The sequence below is a fragment of the Adiantum capillus-veneris genome, chromosome 30, assembly GCF_014529385.1.
Source record: "Adiantum capillus-veneris isolate H3 chromosome 30, ASM1452938v2, whole genome shotgun sequence".
NCBI classification, from domain to species: Eukaryota; Viridiplantae; Streptophyta; class Polypodiopsida; order Polypodiales; family Pteridaceae; genus Adiantum; species Adiantum capillus-veneris.
Window position 1 is genome coordinate 760,287 of NC_140960.1, and position 20,368 is coordinate 780,654.

General features: G+C 44.7%; 1 protein-coding gene across 4 annotated transcripts in view; it reads right to left on the reverse strand.

Moving 5' to 3' along the window:
- DRL1 (KTI12-like, chromatin associated protein) overlaps positions 1 to 20,368 on the reverse strand; it is a 63,356-nt gene that overhangs the window by 9,159 nt on the left and 33,829 nt on the right. The window lies entirely within an intron of this gene.

The following is a 20,368-nucleotide window of genomic DNA, read 5'->3' on the forward strand; positions in this document are numbered from 1 at the left end:
CTAAAATACAAGAAACGATCACGAATAAAACACTCAAACAATGCTTACTGACTAAACATGCGAACACATAATACTTCCTGTGAGGGTTCTTTGGACCGAGCCTCGAGAGCCAAGATCGGTTCTTCGTGTTTGATCGAATCTGCAATGAGGTTAGCTTCACTAGAAAAAGTATCCACTAACACATCATCCTTGTGAACAATCACATCATCTTCATGCAAATCATCATGCTTGTCAGTGTCATCCAAATCACCATGCTCATCATTATCATTCAAATCATCATGCGTATCATCATGCAAATCTTGTGTGTCATGCTTTGGAGAAGAAGAGACTGAGAGAGTCTCCTTCTCCTGAATCCGTTCAATCTTCGCCTGCACATTAGCAATGAGAGAGGGAGAATGAACAACTTGCTCTCCATGAATGACAATGGAAGAGTCACTTTTGGCATTGAAAGTGAACGTATTTTCCGCCCAATCAATGAGAGGGTTATGCTTACGAAACCATCGAATGTCCAAAATCATATCACATCCTGAGAGAGGAGAGACTAAAAATTTTCTTCAAAAAGCAGCTTGTTGAACTGTAAACAACACATCAAAGCACTCTTTTGTGACGAGAGAGTCCATACGGGGAGCAAAGTTAGAGACCTCGAGAAGAGATTTCTGACTAACCTCTAGGCGGGCTTTCTCAACAAGAGAGGGACTGATCACATCATGCATACTGCCTGGGTCAAACAATATGACAAAACGTTGCCCCGTCATATGACCATAACATTTAATGAGAGACTCATCAATGGAAGGGTCAAGAGAAACTTGGGGCACAATCGTGTTGTCATTGATTGCATTGACAGCGGAAGTGGGTTCAGTGGATTCTTTAGATTCATTAGAGTCAAGCTTAGGACATGTTCTTTTTATGTGACCCTTAATGTGACAATGAAAACAACGACTTTCCTTAGAATAAGTGCTTTGCTCTTCCGACGTGATGTATCCTCCTAAAATTCCTTGTGCTACCTTTTCATCTGGAGTAAGCTTAGGTTTAGCAATTGTGTTAGCCTTACCCTTAGGTTCATTGTGAGAGTTCTTTTCTGAGAGACTATTGGAAGATTGGTTAGAAGAGTTACCATTCTTACCATTCTTACCGTTCTGAGGGTTCTGAGAAGTGCTTGTGGAAGTCTTGTTCTCCTTAGGCTTTCCCTTGGTGTGCTTCATCTTTTGTGCGAGAGCAATCGCTACCGCCTTGTTGAGATCGATTGGATCGAGCACCTCGACATCGTACTTGATATACTCATCTAACCCAAAAAGGAATGCCTCTTTGTGCTCATCACCCGACTTGCGTAATTGGGTACCTAGCTGCAAAACACGATTAGAAAAAGACATAACTGGCATACCATTTTGCTTGAGAGCATGCCAATCGTCCTTCAATCATGCGAGGTACTGAGGTGACATAAACCGCGTCTTGAGCTTGTCTTGGAAATCAGTCCAATTGAAGGAAAGGGGCGTGAATTCGTCGGCTTCCTCTAGGTGCGCGGCTAACTGTTCCTCTTGCCATGCGTGGTACCAATTGATGGCATCACCGGCAAGGTACATGGCTGCCGTCAAAACCTTGCTATTTCCTGTCTTCTTAGTTGTCGCAAAATAAACAATAAATTGATGCAACCAAGAATTAATAACCGTAGCATCCATCTTACCATCATACTTACTAAAAGTCAACTTCTTTGTGACTGGGTTGTTGGAGTCCGAATCGCGGCTTACACCACTTGAGGAACTACCAACATCTTTGGCTGGCTCGGACTTCGAAGCGAAAACATGTCGTACCAACTCTTGCATGCGTTGTTCACTCTGTATCACACGCTCGGCCTATCATTCTTCGGCCGCAAAGCGCGCTTGATCACGCTCACGCTCAAAGGTGTTTTGTCTGAGTTGGCGTTCACGCTCCAAGGCTTCCTGTCGTTCTGCTTTTCTTTCTAGTTGTGCCATCGCAACGCGATTCGTCTCTTGTTGTTGTGCCATCATCTCCAACATCGACTTGACCATCGCCTCCATAGGATTTGGTACAACTCGTGGCGTAGATGGGGAAGGGGGAGAATCGGAAAAACCTCTTGGTGGGGAAAACTCTTCTTCGCCACTCCCATGCTCACCACTTGTATGCGAAGTATCCATTCCGCTTCGGGTGATTACCATGGTTCTCAAGTTCACGAGAAACTTGGGTTCTTGCGGGTCTTGGGTTCCTGGGTTATTGAGGGTCTTCTTTTACTTGCAATCTGTGTTAGAGAAGGATCTTCTCTTCACCCGAGCTCTGCTCTTTTCCACGGGTGCACCCCTTGGCAGCCTTGCACTTACACCAAGGTTACTTTTTCCCACCTCACGTCGATTCGCCAACCGCTAAGTGCACGGTCCGCTTTCAATGAGTGAAAAGAGATACAAGGGGAGACTCGGCAAGCCCTTCTTTCCTGGGATTCCTGTCACTCTTCAAAACATGATTAGAAATCGACACGCCCAAGCGAAGTTGGGTTCGTGCGATCGCAACAAGCAAAAAAAATTATTGTGATTCTTGTGGTTCTTTCCTTGAGTGATACAGAACACTGCCAAAGCTCTGACACCAATGTAAGGTGCAACGGAATGAATGTTTGAACTTTGCTCAAGATGAGTGCTCCGAACTGTGCTCAAGGTTCCTTTTGTTCTTATGGAAGGTAGAGCCTTCCGTTCTTAATGAGAGAGTGCAATGATCACAAACAAAGTGAATGGACATTGTGCGTGCAAGTGTATGTGTCACCAGGAGGTGTATTTTTCCTGTTGCCTTCCGTAAATAAGTATTAGATATATTTATTTTATTTTTACTTGTTTGTCCCAAAACCCTTGAAAAGGTGCAAGTGGACATTGCATGGCCAGTGTGAAACGGCTGCAGCCAAATGGGTTTCTCACATCAGGGATCTAGGTCGGTCAGACAGGGCTGTCCGGGCCAGTTAGCACTGAATTCTAATGAGTATAAAAGCTCGTGTGCGCCAAACTGGAATTTGGGCCACTCGTCAAGTCACTGCAACTTTATAAGTTGAAAGGGGCCAGTAAATTAACCCACATTGTAGATGTTGGTCAAATGGTAGTCTTCAATGATGGTCAGGAGACCGATAGGGACACCATGGAAGCATCTCCTAAAATTTAGGGAACTGCTATTTTTGACCGGAAAATGTGTTCGCGTCATTAGCTCTGGAATGACAAGGGGAACATTTTATTGCTCTGCTGCCAAGTCAACCGACGCACCAGTTGAGATATTTTTAGCAGGGAAAGCCCAAACTCGGAAACTGGGCAACGTGTCAGCCTGTGAGCGATTCTGCCACTCTGCGAGGCAAAAACGAGCTGCATATCAACAAAGGGGGTGCCATTTTCAGCCTGAGGTGGATTGTAGCAGGTACAGAAGCTATGGAATGCTTACCTTGCCCTCTATGCACAGTATGGTGACGGGAGTGATGCCCCGCACGCTACATACTGCTCTCTTTCTCCCCTACGTACAGTATGTTATGCCCCACTAGTGGGCTTCTCATTTGACCCATGTACAGTTATGGGGGTTTATGCGCGTTTGCCAAGGCAAGAGCCTTCTGAACAGGAACCGGATTAGCTAATTGCTAATCCCCCACAGGTACGCACAGTTCCATCACGAAAGATTGCGAGTTTGGAGAGTTTTCTCGCGTGAAAACTCGTCCAATTCACAGGGGAACTGTCCCATTGCGTGCGGGAGCCCTTGGGACACGCGTAGGCGTGTTCGCTCCGCTAAAAACGATCCGAAACAGGGAATTACAGCCTGCTGTGTTTTTCTGCAGGTTTAGGGTTTCGCACCTAAACTGCAAGGGAACATCGGGGGAGCCTCATGAGAGCCTTGGGATGCGTGTAGAGGCTTTTGGGCTCCCGGCAGTGAAAAACAGAGAATTACAGCCCGCTGAATTTCTGTGACAGCTCACCAGAAAGCTTCCAGATATCGAGGGAATCCGTCCTAGACAGGTGTTTTTGACCTACAGGGGTTTTTGCGCCGTTATGCTGTCGAAATCCGGTCGAAAACCTGCGTTTTCAGCCCTCGCCAGGTTTGGACAGCTTTGTGAAAGCTTGTGCTAAGTGGTCGGATCGTCTACCTTAATTTGAATAAAGAAATACCGAAAGGGGCGCCAGTCTTTGGGGCCTACAGGGTGTCGGTCTCGTGTGCGCAGTGACATTCTAGTCGCTGGACGCGACTGTGTTCTCGTCCCTTCTCAGTGCTCTGTGTAAAGTTAACAGGTAATTGAAATAGTACCGCCCTCTACGTTGTACGGGCCGGTTATATGGTTCCATCGACGGGATAGTCACTTTTTCTTCAAAAAGTGCAGCATGGATTGTTGTGGGTGAAAGCAACACAGAGCTTGTCGATATGGCAGAGAAGAGAGACCAAGTACCTGAAGAGGGATCTTCCTCACATGGCACAGAGAAAATTCCTTCAACTCTTCAAGAAGAGGACAGGTTGTTTAGAACTCAACTGCGTTGTTGCATGGACATGTTTCAGCAGTTGGCTAACAACCCAAGGATGCAGGAATTCTTACAGGCTCCAACACAGGGTTTTCAGCCTCCTACACAGGGCATGACTGAGCCGTTGCAGGAAAAGGAGATTTCCAATGCGCAGAGGACTCATGATGCTCGAGGGAAAGCCCATGTGGTTGAGCAACTAGCGGTGTCCAACGATCCAAAGCAACTTGCTTTAGCTGGACAGGAACCATTTGTGAATGGTCAAGGGAGCAATGAACAGGCTATGCGTCAGACCCTTCCATTACCTAATACTTATCCTGGTTATTTTGGAGGTGGTTCAGTGTTTCAAGCTATGGCTGGACCTTCCACAGGTTATATGCCAGGGAATGTGTTCGGGACAATGCAAACAGGCATGGGTAACCCTATGTACGCGAACATGGGTGTCCAACCTGGTTTTCAGGGTGCCTATGGCCAGTTTCGAGTGCCTGGAACACAATTTGGTATGGCTGGTTTTTCGCATCCATACGTACAAAATGCAGATATGACAGGGAAAACAGTTGATGCGAGTGCTGGAATGAACACTCATGGAGCACCACTGCTACAGGCACCTATTTATGATAATGTGGCTCCTTTGAGTCAGCCTAAGGATTACAAGGAAGGTGGGCAGGGAGTGAAGTTTGAAACTTTCAGAGGAACTGAGGACCAATTAAAGGCTTTGACCTTTATACAGCAGTTCGATGCAGCTTATGCTGGAGGCAACTTCACGGAATCTTCAAAGATACGCAAGGCTGCCACTTTCTTGAAAGGGAATGCGCTCCAATGGTGGACTGCATTGTTGAACCAGGGTCAAGCCCCAACAACGTGGGTCCAATTCAAACAACTTTTTGCGCCTGCATGGTTGACAAACACTTTTGAAGTGGATGTAATGACGGAATGGCATGAGTTGAATGCTAAACAGTGTGCAGATCTGGAAGAGTACAATAAACGGTTTTGGGCCGCACTGTTGCCAGTCACCTCTTACAGGTTTGTGCCTTTGTCAGAAAAATTGAGAAGTAATGTTGCGGATTGCCCAAGAAAATCAGGGACCACTGCACAAAGACTACTGTCATGAATATGTTTCAATTGATAGAGAATGCAAGAGTGGCCAACAATCTGTCGAAGGGAGATTCCGATGGATTTAATAGCCACAACAAAGGGGCCCAAGGCAAACAGTTTTCAGCCAAGGGCAATGTTGCAGCAAAGCCTTCTGAGTCTCCTGCAAAGAAGCCCTCCACTGAAGAAGCTGATACGTCCAAGAAGTAGTCTAAATCTTCTTCGGAACGAGGACAAGGACAAAAAAGGCATTTTTTTGGCAAAACTTTTCAAGAAAGGAAAGCTCTTAGGGAGGCCAAGAAATGCTACATTTGTGAACAGGAAGGACACTTTGCAAATGAGTGCCCACAGAAGAAGTCACTGGATAAGGATGACAAGTCAGACCATAAAGGGAAGAAGCCAAAGCCGAGTGCAGGACTTGTTCTAGATTTGGTTGGAGATCAGCCAAACACAGATGCCACAGAGCTGTGCAGAGCTTGGGACAAAGTTAGAGACCAGACAGTGCTGGTTTTCTTTGATCCAAGAGCCCGTGCAAATTTCATATCACCAGAATTGGCATCAAAGTTGGGCATTCGTGCAGAGGAGATGGGTATGACACGCGAAGCAGGTTTGGCATGCCCAGGACATTCAGAGCCTGTTACTCCCATTCTGGGAAAGCTTCGTCTGCACATTCAGAGCTATGTGGATGCGGAAGAATTTCATATTATGCCACTTGAGGGCTGTGATGTGTTATTGGGTATCCCATGGTGTTACAGGTTGCATGCTATGGTGGATACTTACAACAAAAAGATTACCCTTGTACATAGAGGAAAGACTCATGTCCTTGATGTAAAGCTTAAAGGCAAGTCTGTTCCAGTTGTTTCTGCTTCTGCTATTTCATCTGTAATAAAGAATCATCTTTCTGCGTACTTGATCTTTGCAAAAGAAGTACCTCAAGTTGTATCTAATTTGTCTACCTTAGATAAAGACAGGTCAACTTTTTTGAGTGGTTTCAGTGATTGTTTTTCGGACTCTTTGCCAGGGGAGTTACCTCCTGAGAGACCTGAGGATCATACTATAGATCTTGATACTATAGATCTTGTGCCAGGTTCTAGTCCACCGAATAGACCACCATACAAGGTTAGTGCAGCCAAGCAGAAAGAGATTATGGGTCAGGTCAACGAGCTTTTAGAGAAGGGGCTGATTCAGCCCAGTTCATCCCCTTTTTGTTCGCCTGTACTCTTAGTGCAGAAGAAGGATGGTTCATGGCGCATGTGCATTGACTATCGCGCCTTGAATAAGAATACTATCAAGAACAGGTTCCCCATACCGAGGATAGATGACATTCTTGATCGGCTTGAGGGAGCGTCATTGTTTACAAGAATAGACCTAAAGAGCGGGTATCATCAGATACGCATTAGACCAGAAGATGTCCATAAGACTGCGTTCAGGACAACATTTGGTCTCTATGAGTTTCTTGTCATGCCATTTGGTCTCACAAATGCTCCTGCCACATTTAATAGAATGATGGACAGAATTTTTAGACCACATAGAAACTTCGTGGGTACCTTCTTTGATGACATGATTGTCTACTCAAAGTCTGAAGAGGAGCATAGGGATCACTTGACCGCAGTTTTCAATGAGCTACGTAAGAATAGGCTACTCATCAATGCGAAGAAAAGTGAGTTCTTTTTGCAAGGAATTCACTTCCTTGGGCACATTGTTTCAAAGGATGGGGTACGCATGGATCCCGCTAAAGTGGAAGCAATTAGGTCATGGCCAGACTTGAAGTCCGTACATGACATTCGAAGCTTTCTAGGCTTATGTTCCTATTACAGGAGGTTCATCCGAAATTTTGCTGAGATTGCTTCTCCACTCCATGCATTGCAAGGAAAAGGAGTTACTTTCACAGCCAAGGAAATTTTAGCGTTACAAACACTTGAAAGAGAAGCTGACTTCAGGTCCGGTAATTATTTTGCCAGATCTTTCTAAACCTTTTGTGGTTCAATGTGATGCGTGTGGCCATAGTCTTGGTGCAGTTCTGATGCAGAATGGCCGAGTAGTCGCATATGAGAGCAGAATTCTTTTGAAGACTGAAAGGAACTTGCAAGTCTATGAGAAAGAATTGTTGGCAGTAATTCATGCTCTCACTAGTTGGAAACACTATTTGCTAGGGGCTGATTTTGTTGTCCAAACGGATCATCAAATCTTGCGATATTTTCTTACACAGACGAAGTTGTCTGAGAAGCACATGCGATGGGCAAACATCTTGTCAATGTTCCATTTTCAGATTGTGCATGTGCAAGGGAAAAAGAACGTGGTGGCTGATGCGTTGTCATGAAAGCCCCAAATTTCAGCAGTGTCAATTCCGTACCATTGTGAACTAGACGAAATGAAGACACAATATGCTGAAGATTCAGATTTTGAAAGGATCTATGACTAGCTTGTTGATGGGCAACATCATGAGCACTATATGCTTAAGAATGACTTTCTCATGATGCATGGAAAGTTATGCGTTACTAAACAGTTACGGCCAAAGATTTTGATGGAAAGTCACGCTCCACCTTATGTTGGGCATCGTGGAATTGATGCGACAGTGAAAGGGGTTGAGGCATTCTTCTATTGGCCAGCTTTGCATCAAGATGTTGACACATTTGTAAGATCATGCTTCGTATGCCAAAAAGTCAAATTTGACAGACAAAAGCAACCGGGATTGTTGCAGCCATTGCCGATCCCTGATAGGCCATGGGAAAGTATAGCAATGGACTTTATCTTTGATCTTCCAAGGACGCAAACAGGAAATGATGGGATTTGGACTATCATTTGTAGGTTCAGTAAGCAGGCCCATTTCATTCCTGTTAGGAAGAAGATAAAGCCAGAACACATGGTCAAGATATTCATGAGCAATATCTTTAAATATCATGGGATGCCTCAGTCAATTGTCAGTGACAGGGATCCACGTATGACGAGTCTTTTCTGGAAGGCATTGTTTGAGAACATGGGCACTACGCTCAAGTTCTCTTCTTCGTTTCATCCGCAAACTGATGGACAGTCAGAAGAGGCAAATTCTACTGTCTTGGACCTACTCAAATGTTATGTCTCAGAGCACAAGGCAACTTGGGAACACCATCTCCCATTGGTTGAATATGCTTACAATAACACTGTGCATACATCAACAGGTAAGGCACCATTTGAGATAGTGGAAGGAGGAAAGAAAGTCCCACCCATTTTGCACACTAAGGACAAGAGATTTGAGGCAGACAAGTATGTGCAAGATATGGATGAAACATACAGGAAGATAAAGATTGCTCTTGAGAAGACTCAGGCTAAGCAAAAGAAAGCTGCTGATCATCACCGTCGTGAACTTGTATTTTCACTTGGTGATTGGGTACTTTTGCGCTTTGAAAAGGCCAGGTTAAGGAAAAGGAAAGGCAAGGAACACTTGTTTCCTAAGCTCAGTATGCGATATTATGGTCCTTTTCAGATTTCAGAAAAGATCAGCGATGTAGCTTACAGGTTAAAGCTACCAGAAGGCTAGAAAATACATAATGCTTTTCATGTCAGTCTTCTAAGGCCCTTTGTTGGTGATGTGCCAGAGAATATGCTTGATGAGGAACAACCTGAAGTGGAAGAATTGGATGAAATCCTTGTTCCTGAACAGATATTCGCACATAAAGAAAGAAAGGTTAGAGGAAAGGTTGCAAGACGCTATTTGGTGAAGTTCAAGAACTATCCATCATTAGATGCCAAATGGATGGAAGAGTCTGAATTGCTTGATTCACCTCAGCTATTGCAATTGTATCTTGAAGCCTTTCAAATGGAACCCACAGTGACTTGATGCAGCCTTTTTGGAGCAAGGCAAGAGCATGGTTCATGATGCTCAAGAGAGTAGTTTAGCAATTGTATCTACTCTTTCCATACAGAATTTAGCTAGAGAAGTTTGTGCTCAAGAGTACACTAGAAGACTTCTATGCTTGATATATGTGTCGTAGCCAGGTTGGTGGGATTGTTTAATCGTCCAACGCTACATTTCCGGAAGCATGTATATCTCGGATTCCCATCATAGAATATATGTGATATCAAGAGATATCTGCATGTATTATTGGCATGCAAGCGAGGTCGCTTGCAGTATTTCAAGGGTGGGATGTGTCACCAGAAGGTGTATTTTTCTTGTTGCCTTCCGTAAATAAGTATTAGATATATTTATTTTATTTTTACTTGTTTGTCCCAAAACCCTTGAAAAGGTGCAAGTGGACATTGCATGGCCAGTGTGAAACGGCTGCAGCCAAATGGGTTTCTCACATCGGGGATCTAGGTCGGTCAGACAGGGACTGCCCGGGCCAGTTAGCACTGAATTCTAATGAGTATGGAAGCTCGTGTGCGCCAAACTGGAATTTGGGCCACTCGTCAAGTCACTACAACTTTATAAGTTGAAAGGGGCCAGTAAATTAACCCACATTGTAGATGTTGGTCAAATGGTAGTCTTCAATGATGGTCAGGAGACCGATAGGGACACCATGGAAGCATCTCCTAAAATTTAGGGAACTGCTATTTTTGACCGGAAAATGTGTTCGCGTCATTAGCTCTGGAATGACAAGGGGAACATTTTATTGCTCTGCTGCCAAGTCAACCGACGCACCAGTTGAGATATTTTTAGCAGGGAAAGCCCAAACTCGGAAACTGAGCGACGTGTCAGCCTGTGAGCGATTCTGCCACTCTGCGAGGCAAAAACGAGCTGCATATCAACAAAGGGGGCGCCATTTTCAGCCTGAGGTGGATTGTAGCAGGCACAGAAGCTATGGAATGCTTACCTTGCCCTCTATGCACAGTATGGTGACGGGAGTGATGCCCCGCACGCTACATACTGCTCTCTTTCTCCCCTACGTACAGTATGTTATGCCCCACTAGTGGGCTTCTCATTTGACCTATGTACAGTTCTGGGGGTTTATGCGCGTTTGCCAAGGCAAGAGCCTTCTGAACAGGAACCGGATTAGCTAATTGCTAATCCCCCACAGGTACGCACAATTCCATCACGAAAGATTGCGAGTTTGGAGAGTTTTCTCGCGTGAAAACTCGTCCAATTCACAGGGGAACTGTCCCATTACGTGCGGGAGCCCTTGGGACATGCGTAGGCGTGTTCGTTCCGCTAAAAACGATCCGAAACAGGGAATTACAGCCTGCTGTCGTTTTCTGCAGGTTTAGGGTTTCGCACCTAAACTGCAAGGGAACATCGGGGGAGCCTCGTGAGAGCCTTGGGCTGCGTGTAGAGGCTTTTGGGCTCCCGGCAGTGAAAAACAGAGAATTACAGCCTGCTGAATTTCTGTGACAGCTCACCAGAAAGCTTCCAGATATCGAGGGAATCCGTCCTAGACAGGTGTTTTTGACCTACAGGGGTTTTTGTGCCGTTATGCTGTCGAAATCCGGTCGAAAACCTGCGTTTTCAGCCCTCGCCAGGTTTCGACAGCTTTGTGAAAGCTTGTGCTAAGTGGTCGGATCGTCTACCTTAATTTGAATAAAGAAATACCAAAAGGGGCGTCAATCTTTGGGGCCTACAGGGTGTCAGTCTTGTGTGCGCAGTGACATTCTAGTCGCTGGACGCAACTGTGTTCTCTTCCCTTCTCAGTGCTCTGTGTAAAGTTAACACGTAATTGAAGTAGTATCGCCCTCTACGTTGTACGGGCCGGTTATAGTATGAGACTGAGAGATAGAGAGAGAAGATAATACAACACCAGAGACGTTGTAAAACCCTCCTCCGAAGGCCCCACCCTCGTCGGCGAGAGTGGTCTACTATTGATTGCACAAACTGGTACAAAGTGAATGCATGTGACTAATGCAAGTCTAGGCTAGGTCGATGTCGACGACGGGGATGACGAGACCAATCTAAGGGCTGAAAACTGATGCAATCTTATTGCTGTCCAAAAACGCTACTGGCTGAAATCTGTTGCCGATCTGCTGATGTTCCAAAAACGCTAATGGCTGAAAATCACTGGAACCAAAAATGCTGATGTGGGCTGATCTCTGCTGGCTGAAATCTGCTGGTTCTGAGGCTTGTCCAAGGCTGAATTTATGCTGGTTCTTAGGCTTGTCAAAGGCTAAATTTCTGTTGGTACTTTTTCTGCTGAAAAACGCAATGCAAAGGGGGCAATTTGGGGTTCTGGAAGCGCTAGGGCTGAGAGGCTACGGCGATGGTGCTATGATGAAAAATGCTAGGGAAGGTGAGGTTTCTGCTTGGAGGGAAAACGCCACCAAGGGGATCTTGCTGAGAAGTGGCATATTGAGCAAGGTGCTCTTGCTGCCTCTTCTGCCCATTAGTGCTAGCCTAGGTTTGCTTATATACAAACTTATTCAATTTGCCCTACCTACTTTCCAACAAAAGTCACTTAAATTAATAAGTGAAAAATGTCAAAAAATAGAGAAAATAGGTTAAATGCACTGGAAAATTCCCCTGAAGGATTCTGATGGATTCTAATGGGAATGCTTATGATCATGTTGTGTGCAACCAGAGGATATGCATCTACACTAAGTGCTTGGGCATACACAGTCTACGAACAGACTCACAAAAGTGCCAGATCACTTCCTATTCTAGAGTGACTTGACTGAACTCAACCCTGGCTTGTCCACGGACACATAGGGTTGGATGTGTCACGTAACAACATTATACACTCTTCTTGATTCATTACACATGCAGATGCGAAGTGTGACTAACCCAAGAGGACCCTTCCTCTCAAATGTCACAACCCTTCGCTCTAAAGTCATGCCTCTTCACCAATAGCCACTCATTCGACGACTAGGCATGCCCCTTCAACCAATGGTTGTGGCTCTTCATCGAATGGATGTGTCTATTCGCCTAAAGACATGTCTATTCGCCTAAAGGATGTGTCTCTTCGTGAAGGGTCATACCTTTTCATATGAACCTATTCACCTCCTATATAAGGAGCCTATTGTACTCAGTTTCAAAAAGATCGAGTAAACAAACAGACTGGATTTCATTAATTTCGAAACGGCCAAAGCCGATACAATAGAGACAGACTCGCCCTTTAGTTTCACATCGAGTACAATGTTTCGGTCCTTTTCAGTAGTCAAAGTCACTTTCTTCGCCTGATAATCGACCACGGCGTTGTTCTTATGGTACCTAGGGACACCCAGGAGGACACCACAACCTTCCAAGGGCATTATGTAGAAGTCCTCGTGCCCCAAATACCCCTGACAATGCAACCGAAGTTTGCAAATGATAGGTGTAATGGCCACGTCCCTGCCGGGTGCCACTAGAACTGCCTCTGCTTGTGGTCCCATCCGATCGGGGGTAATCTCGAGCCGCGCCGCCAGTTCAGGTGAAATGAAGTCGGCCTTGGCTCCTCCATCAAAGAAAATCAGGGCTTCTTGATCTTTCACTTTGCCCCAAGCTCGGCGAAGTTCTGTACTTTCATCAATCATGCTTGGGTCAGTACCCATGCAATCTGGAACCAGTCCTACTTTCATCTTGCCTTTTCGTCCACTTTCCTCAACTGCTTTCGAACTCTCTGGCCTTTCTTGATCTTGTTCTTTTTGTGCCTTTTTAGGGCATTTCGCGGAGATGTGCCCATGTTCCCCGCATCCGAAACACTTCCCCTCTTTGATGTATCTGGCGCTCTCTCGAAAAATAAGCCGGGGTCGTGAATCCTTATCTTTCTTTTCTTGGGGGCTCTTTTTCTTTCTACTTTCATTATTAGAAGTCTGTTCGGTTCTCTGCGTCATGATCTCATCTGTGGGATAAGTCAGATTGCCTAAATGTATGGCAAAACCCCGTTTCGCATGACCCATTAATTGTTGAATAGAATCTGACTTTTGTTCTAAGCAGTGATCTCGGATTTCTGTAGGAAGTCCGCAGCAAAATCGCTCAATCTGTTCTTTAATGAGATCTTCTTAAATGAAGAGGCTGGCAGAAAAGAGCTCCAAAATCTCTCGCAATATGCGTCCAAAGAATCTCTCTTGGTCATCCGAAGATGATTCCAAGCAGTTCGTATATCTCGTTCGTACTCCCGAGTCAGCCAAGAAGAAATAAAAAGCCATTTAACTGGCGCTTCTTGTTCAATTGAAGGGTGGACCACCATGTTCAAGCATTTCCCTTGAAGAAAGAGGTAGCCCTTTGAAAGTGCTCTGAGTAATGCCCTCCAGAGAAAGTTATATCAAACTGTTCTATGAAGGCCAAAGCCCTCGAAGCATCTCGGAATCCAAAAAAAGTGTCAAACTTAATTGACTGTCTACCTTCTTTAAATTCTCGAACTTTCTTACTTTTATCTTCGAGGAAGTCATATTGGTTGGCTTTATAGAAATGCTTTTCTTTGCGTAAAATCTGTGATCGTCAGAGTCCGAACTATCTGAAGACAAGTCCTCTGTAGAACTGTCAGAAATTGGGCTAAACTTAGGCTTCTTTGCTTTTTCCTTGTCCTTTCCGAAGCTTTGCTTTTTGCTTCGCTTTTTCCCTTTCCTGTCTTCTTCGCTCGAGTCAGAAGACCTAGAAGAACTGTCAAAAGAAGAAGAAGATCCGAAGAAGAAGAACTAGATACTCCTTCAAACCGCACACACTTCTTCTGCTTTCTTGCCGAGGCAAAAGTAGGTTGACGACCCAAATAACCACCCAAATAACCAGGGAAGTCAGTTCCTACTTTCTTCTTCTTTTTCTCCTGCTTTTTGGCTTTGTTGTTCACGTCAAAAAGCTGACTAATCCGTGTATCAACCACCTCTTTCAATTCTTGCTCTGTAAACATCCTCGGAGTAGGAGGTTTCTTCAATGCCGGTTTGAGGGGTGGCTCTGTGGCCTTCTGCCACTGGGTGTGCACCTCGTCGAAGGATGTCTAAGTCAAAAATTTTGCAAATTTCGGATCCTTCGGAATGTTGATCATCATCTTTGTCGCGTCGTCGACCAATTGTCGACGTTCCATCACTTCAATCTCTGCCTAAGTAGGCCTAGGTGGGCCGTACTCTTCGCGTGAATCTATCACAAGACGGGCACCACGTGCTAATAGGAAAGAACAAATTGAACTGAGAGAGAGAGAGAGAGAGAGAGAGAGAGAGAGAGAGAGAGAGAGAGAGAGAGAAACGACACGCAACACGGAGTGGTGAAATTCCACCCCAGAGAGTATTGGCCCCAAACCTTGGCGCCCCTTTCGGTATTTCTTTATATTGCATCAACACAGTACAAGCCGATACTCCAGTCTCTTCACCTTCTCCAGGAAGCATGCCAGAGAATGAGCCCTTGACACATATTTAAAGGCCCTATACTCCAAAATAAGTTTACAGTGAATAGCCTTCAAACTCAAAGCATCTCGTGCAAAAGCAATGCCAAAAAGCTGCCAGCGTAAATCACGGAATTTCAGTACAGCAATCAACGTAAAACGCGAAAATCCGTACAACGTGCCACGTCATCATGTCATCGCAATTTTTGGAATTTTCGTACAGCTACCACGTCATCAGTTGCAAGGTAGTTCTTTGTGTATAGGTATTTTAATCCTTTATATCACTTGGCGCCCCATCGGACGGGATCCCCATAAGTTGGTAGGACTTCTTTTTCTGTTACTTGTCCTTCTTAGGGTTTAGGCCCCTCGGCTGACATCTGCAAGTTGGCTCCCTTCTTCAGGGCTTTGACACGTCAGCAGTTTGTGACATCTCCCCTTCTTGAAAGAGAGTAAACATCCGCGATTATAGCGTATCTGCAAAACAACTCAAGTTAGCTCAAAAATTTCCGAGGGTCATTCCGAGGGACAATCAGTTTGCTCTTTTTGTTAAGAACTTAGCTTCTCCTTTTGGCTCTATTGATCAAGGAGTTAGCTTCTCCTCTCGGCTCTTTTGATCAAGGAGTTAGCTTCTCCTTTCGTCCAGATCGAAACTCTTGATATTCCGGCGTAGTAAAATTAGCCATCACGCCCAGACCGTGCTGATCTTCCTCGGGTGTCTTGATGCACTAAAATTACATACCCATGCAATCTGATCCAATTAGGAATATTCAATAGTTAGCACATCACAATGCAACACAAATGCTTACATATACATGTTACAAGACACAACAAACAGCACCGTTGAGCACTCCCCCGAGACAAACAGTCTGCGATATGAAGCTACTCTACGACCACCTCGTCACTCCCCCCGCAAATAACCTAAAAAGGTCCGAGCCATGAGCTCAGAGGATTGTACAACCAAACGCTCCACAGACCGCAGTCTGCGTCGCTTGGAGGTTCAAGCATACAACCAAACGCTCCCCAGGCATCGGCCTGCGTCGTTCGGAGGTTTTCTAGCATACAACAGAACGCTCCCCAGGCATCGGCTTGCGTCGTTCGGAGGTTCAAACAATACCAAAACAATATTTCTCACTTCTCCACCCGGGAGTAAAATCACCAACCAATGAACCCAGTATTAAAACCAGAGTAAAACGTTCCAAATCGGCACCAAAACTAGTTCAAAACAGATACCATCCATTTCAAACAAATTTCAAACAGGATCACTAAACAAGTTCTCAAACAGATTTCAAACTTAAAAAGCAATCTCAACATTAGCTGAGCTCAAAAAGTCAACTGACTTTCCATCCTGGAACTGCACCAAAAATTAGGGTTAGGTTCATTCCATAAGGTCGTAGCCGAGCACTGCATGGTCCATCAAATTTTTGACAGACAGTGTTTCTTTGGCGGCGATGGTAGTCTCAAGATAGCAATCGCACCGAACCTCCAAAGTTATCAACTCGAGAAGAGACATCTACTGAGAGATGTAGAGAAATTTCAAGACAAAATCTGCTAGGGTTTCCATGGCAAGCATTTCAGAATACCCCAATCTGCCAGAAGTTGCATTCCGAAGAAAGATGTCTGAAACCATATGACTTCGAGCAAATTTTTTCTTGAAAGCTTGCCAAGTACTTGGAGTATGCTGCTTGGTAGCTATCAACATCTACATGGTACTGTCTCTGAGAAAAACAATAGTTCGAAACAAATCTTGGATCCTTCTCTTGTAAGTGATCTTTATGGCTTATGCCTTGTAAGACATGAGCGGTAAAGACGGGAGCGTGCCCGATGCGCGATGAAGTAAGGGTGGGAGTGGCTAATAAGTCCGAGGTCGGAGCACGAGGCTAAAATTTCGGAAGTGCGATCTTGCTCTGTGTGCTCTTTGGTGGGAACGGTATGCTTTCCAAAAAGCACACGCATGATGCTCTGATGCCACTGTCACAAGACGGGCACCACGTGCCAATAGGAAAGAACAGATTGAACAGACTTTTAGCACTTCAATAACAACTGAACTGAGAGAGAGAAAGACGACACGCGACACGAAGTGGCGGAATTCCACCCCAAAGAGTATTGGCCCCGAACCTTGGCGCCCCTTTCGGTATTTCTTTATATTGCATCAACACAGTACAAGCCGGTACTCCAGTCTCTGCACCTTCTCCAAGAAGCATGCCAGAGAATGAGCCCTGAGCACATATTTGAAGGCCCTAGGTCCCAAAAGCAGTTTACAATGAATAGCCTTCAAACTCAAAAGCATCTCGTGCAAAAGCAATGCCAAAAAGCTGACAGCATAAATCACGGAATTTCAGTACAACAGTCAGCACAAAACGCAAAAATCCGTACAGCCTGCCACGTCATCATGTCAGTGCAATTTTTGGAATTTTCGTAAAGCTGCCACGTCATCAGCTGCTACGTAATTCTTTGTGTGTAGGTATTTTAATCCTTTATGTCACTTGGGGCCCCATCGGACAGGGTCCCCATAAGTTGGTAGGTGTAAGGTGTAGCGGAATGAATGTTGTTCTTTCTCAAGATGAGTGCTCCATAATATGGTCAAGGTTCCTTTTTGTTCTTATGGAAGGGAGAGCCTTCCGTTCTTAATGAGAGAGTGTAATGATCATAAACAAAGTGAATGGACACTGTGTGTGCAAGTGTATGAGACTGAGAGATAGAGAGAGAAGAGAAATATGACACGACTATGTAAAACCCTCCTCCGAAGGCCCCACTCTCATTGGCGAGAGTGGTCTACGATTGATTGCACAAACTGGTACAAAGTGGATGCATGTGACTGATGCAAGTCTAGGCTAGATCGACGACGACGACAGGGATGGCGAGACCAATCTAAGGGCTGAATTCTGTTGTTCTTGTATTGCTGTCCAAAAACGCTGCTGGCTGAATTCTGCTACTGCTGAAAACGCAAGAGAAAAACACTGATTCGTTGGTCTTTATCGCTGAAAATCTGCTGGTTCTTTATCTGGTCAAAGGCTGAAGACTGTTGATGCTTGCTTGCTGAAAACGCCATGCAAAAAGAGGCTGAGTATGCAGGTGTAATAACGCTAGCATGCTGGATCTTATGGCGATGGTGTTATTGCTGAAAAACGCTACTGATGAGAGGCTATGGCGATGCTGCTACTTGCTGAAAACGCTAGGGAAGGGGATCGCTTGCTGTGAGGGAAATTGCCCAAGGAGTGGGAGTCTTGCTGAGAGAGAGGGGGAACCTGCTGCCGAGGGCCTGTGCTCTCCTTGCTCATCTGTCAAATAGTGCTAGCTTTGGTTTGCTTATATATTATCTTACCCAATTTGCCCTACTCAATTCCCAACAAAAGTCACTTAAAATAATAAGTGATTATTGTCAAAAATAGGAAAAATAGGTTAAATACACTGAAAATTTCCCTTGAAGGATTCTGATGGATTCTGATGGGAATGCTTATAATCATGTTGTGTGCAACCAGAGGATATGCATCTACTCTAAGTGTCTGGACATGCACGGTCTACGAACAGACTCACAAAAGTGCCAGATCACTTGCTAATCTAGACTGACTGGACTGTCGGAACCCTTGTCGTGTTGTAGCTTGTCCACGGACACATAGGGTTGGATGTGTCACGTGACATCCCCTCCTTTTCAAAGTGAGGTACTTGTACCGAACTGTATGGCGTCGAGAGAGATCGCCAAGCATCCGGAATCCTCGAAGGGACTCTTCGCCGGCCCACTGTGATGTGTGGGTCGTACGGTACTTGAACTTCATAAAGGTTTGCAACGCTGACTGAAAAAAATCTCGTCTTCCTAAAAGACTGTGCATGCAATGTAGATGAACAAAGAGACGGAATGCCAAACCGTCCACAACACACACGCAAACAATGAGAGCGAATCTTGTCATTCTGATCCAAATTAATCAACTGTGGCAATTCACAACAGAAATGCCCATGCTTGGTGCTCATACTTTCATGTGCTCGTTCTACGAATGTGTCATGCCAAGGAAGAGACATGGAATGTGGCTTCCTTACATACATACTTTTCGGCTTTTCATGAACAATCCGCATACATTTGTGCTCATTCATGAGTGAAACGTGCTCAACGTACAATATGTCATGCCTAGGAAAAGGGATCACATAAAGACGCAAACGAAAATATAGGAAACGATTACGAATGAAACACTCGAACAATGCGTGCGTACCAATCATGCGAACACATAATACTTCCTGTGAAGATCCTTTGGACCTAGGCTTGAGAGCCAAGATCGATTCTTCCTGTTCTGTGGACCTCGACTCGAAAGCCAAGATCGGTTCTTTGTGATTGATCGAATCTGCAATGAGATTAGCTTCACTAGAGAAAGTATCAACTAACACATCATCCTTGTGAACAATCACATCATCTTCATCATCATGCTTGTGAGAAATCACATCTTGATCATGCAAATCATCATGCTCATCATTATCATCCAAATCATCATGCTTATCATTGTCATTCAAATCAACATGCAAATCCTGTGTCATGCTTGGGAGAAGAAGAGACTCAGAGAGTCTCCTTTTCCTGAATCCGTTGAATCTTCGCCTGCACATTTGCAATGAGAGAGGGAGAATGAACAACTTCCTCTCTATGAATGACAATGGGAGAGTCACTTTTGGCATTGAAAGTGAACGTATTTTCTGCCCAATCAATGAGAGGGTTATGCTCACGAAACCATCGAATGCCCAAAATCATATAACATCCTGAGAGAGGAGAGACAAAAAAGTTTCTACAGAAAGCAACCAACCGCTCCCCAAGCATCAGCCTACGTCGTTCTGAGGTTCAAACAATACCAAAACAATATTTCTCACTTCTCCACCTGGGAGTAAAATCACCAACCAATGAAACAAGTATTAAAACCAAAGTCAAAACATTTCAAATCGGCACAAAAACAAGTTCAAAACAGATATCATCCATTCCAAACAAATTTCAAACAAGATCACCAAACAAGTTCTCAAACAGATTTCAAACTTAAAAAGCAATCTCGAGGGACAATTTGTTTGCTCTTTTTGTTAAGGGCTTAGCTTCTCCTTTCGGCTCTATTGATCAAGGAGTTAGCTTCTCCTTTCGTCTAGATCGAAACTCTTGATATTCCGGCGTAGTAAAATTAGCCATCACCCCAGACCGTGTTGATCTTCCTCGGGTGTCTTGATGCACTAAAATTACATACCCATGCAATCTGATCCAATTAGAAATATTCAATAGTTGGCACATCACAATGCAACACAAACGCTCACATATGATGTTACAAGACACAACAAACAGCACCGCTGAGCACCTTCCCGAAACAAACGATCTACGATATGAAGCTACTCAAAGACTACCTCGTCACACCCCCCGCAAATAACCTAAAAAGATCCGAGCCATGAGCTCAGAAGACTGTACAACCAAACGCTCCCCAGACCACAGTCTGCGTCGCTTGGAGGTTCAAGCATACAACCAAACGCTCCCCAGGCAACGGCTTGCGTCGTTCTGAGGTTCAAACAATATCAAAACAATATTTCTCACTTCTCCACCCAAGAGTAAAATCACCAACCAATGAAACCAGTATTAAAACCAGAGTCAAACAT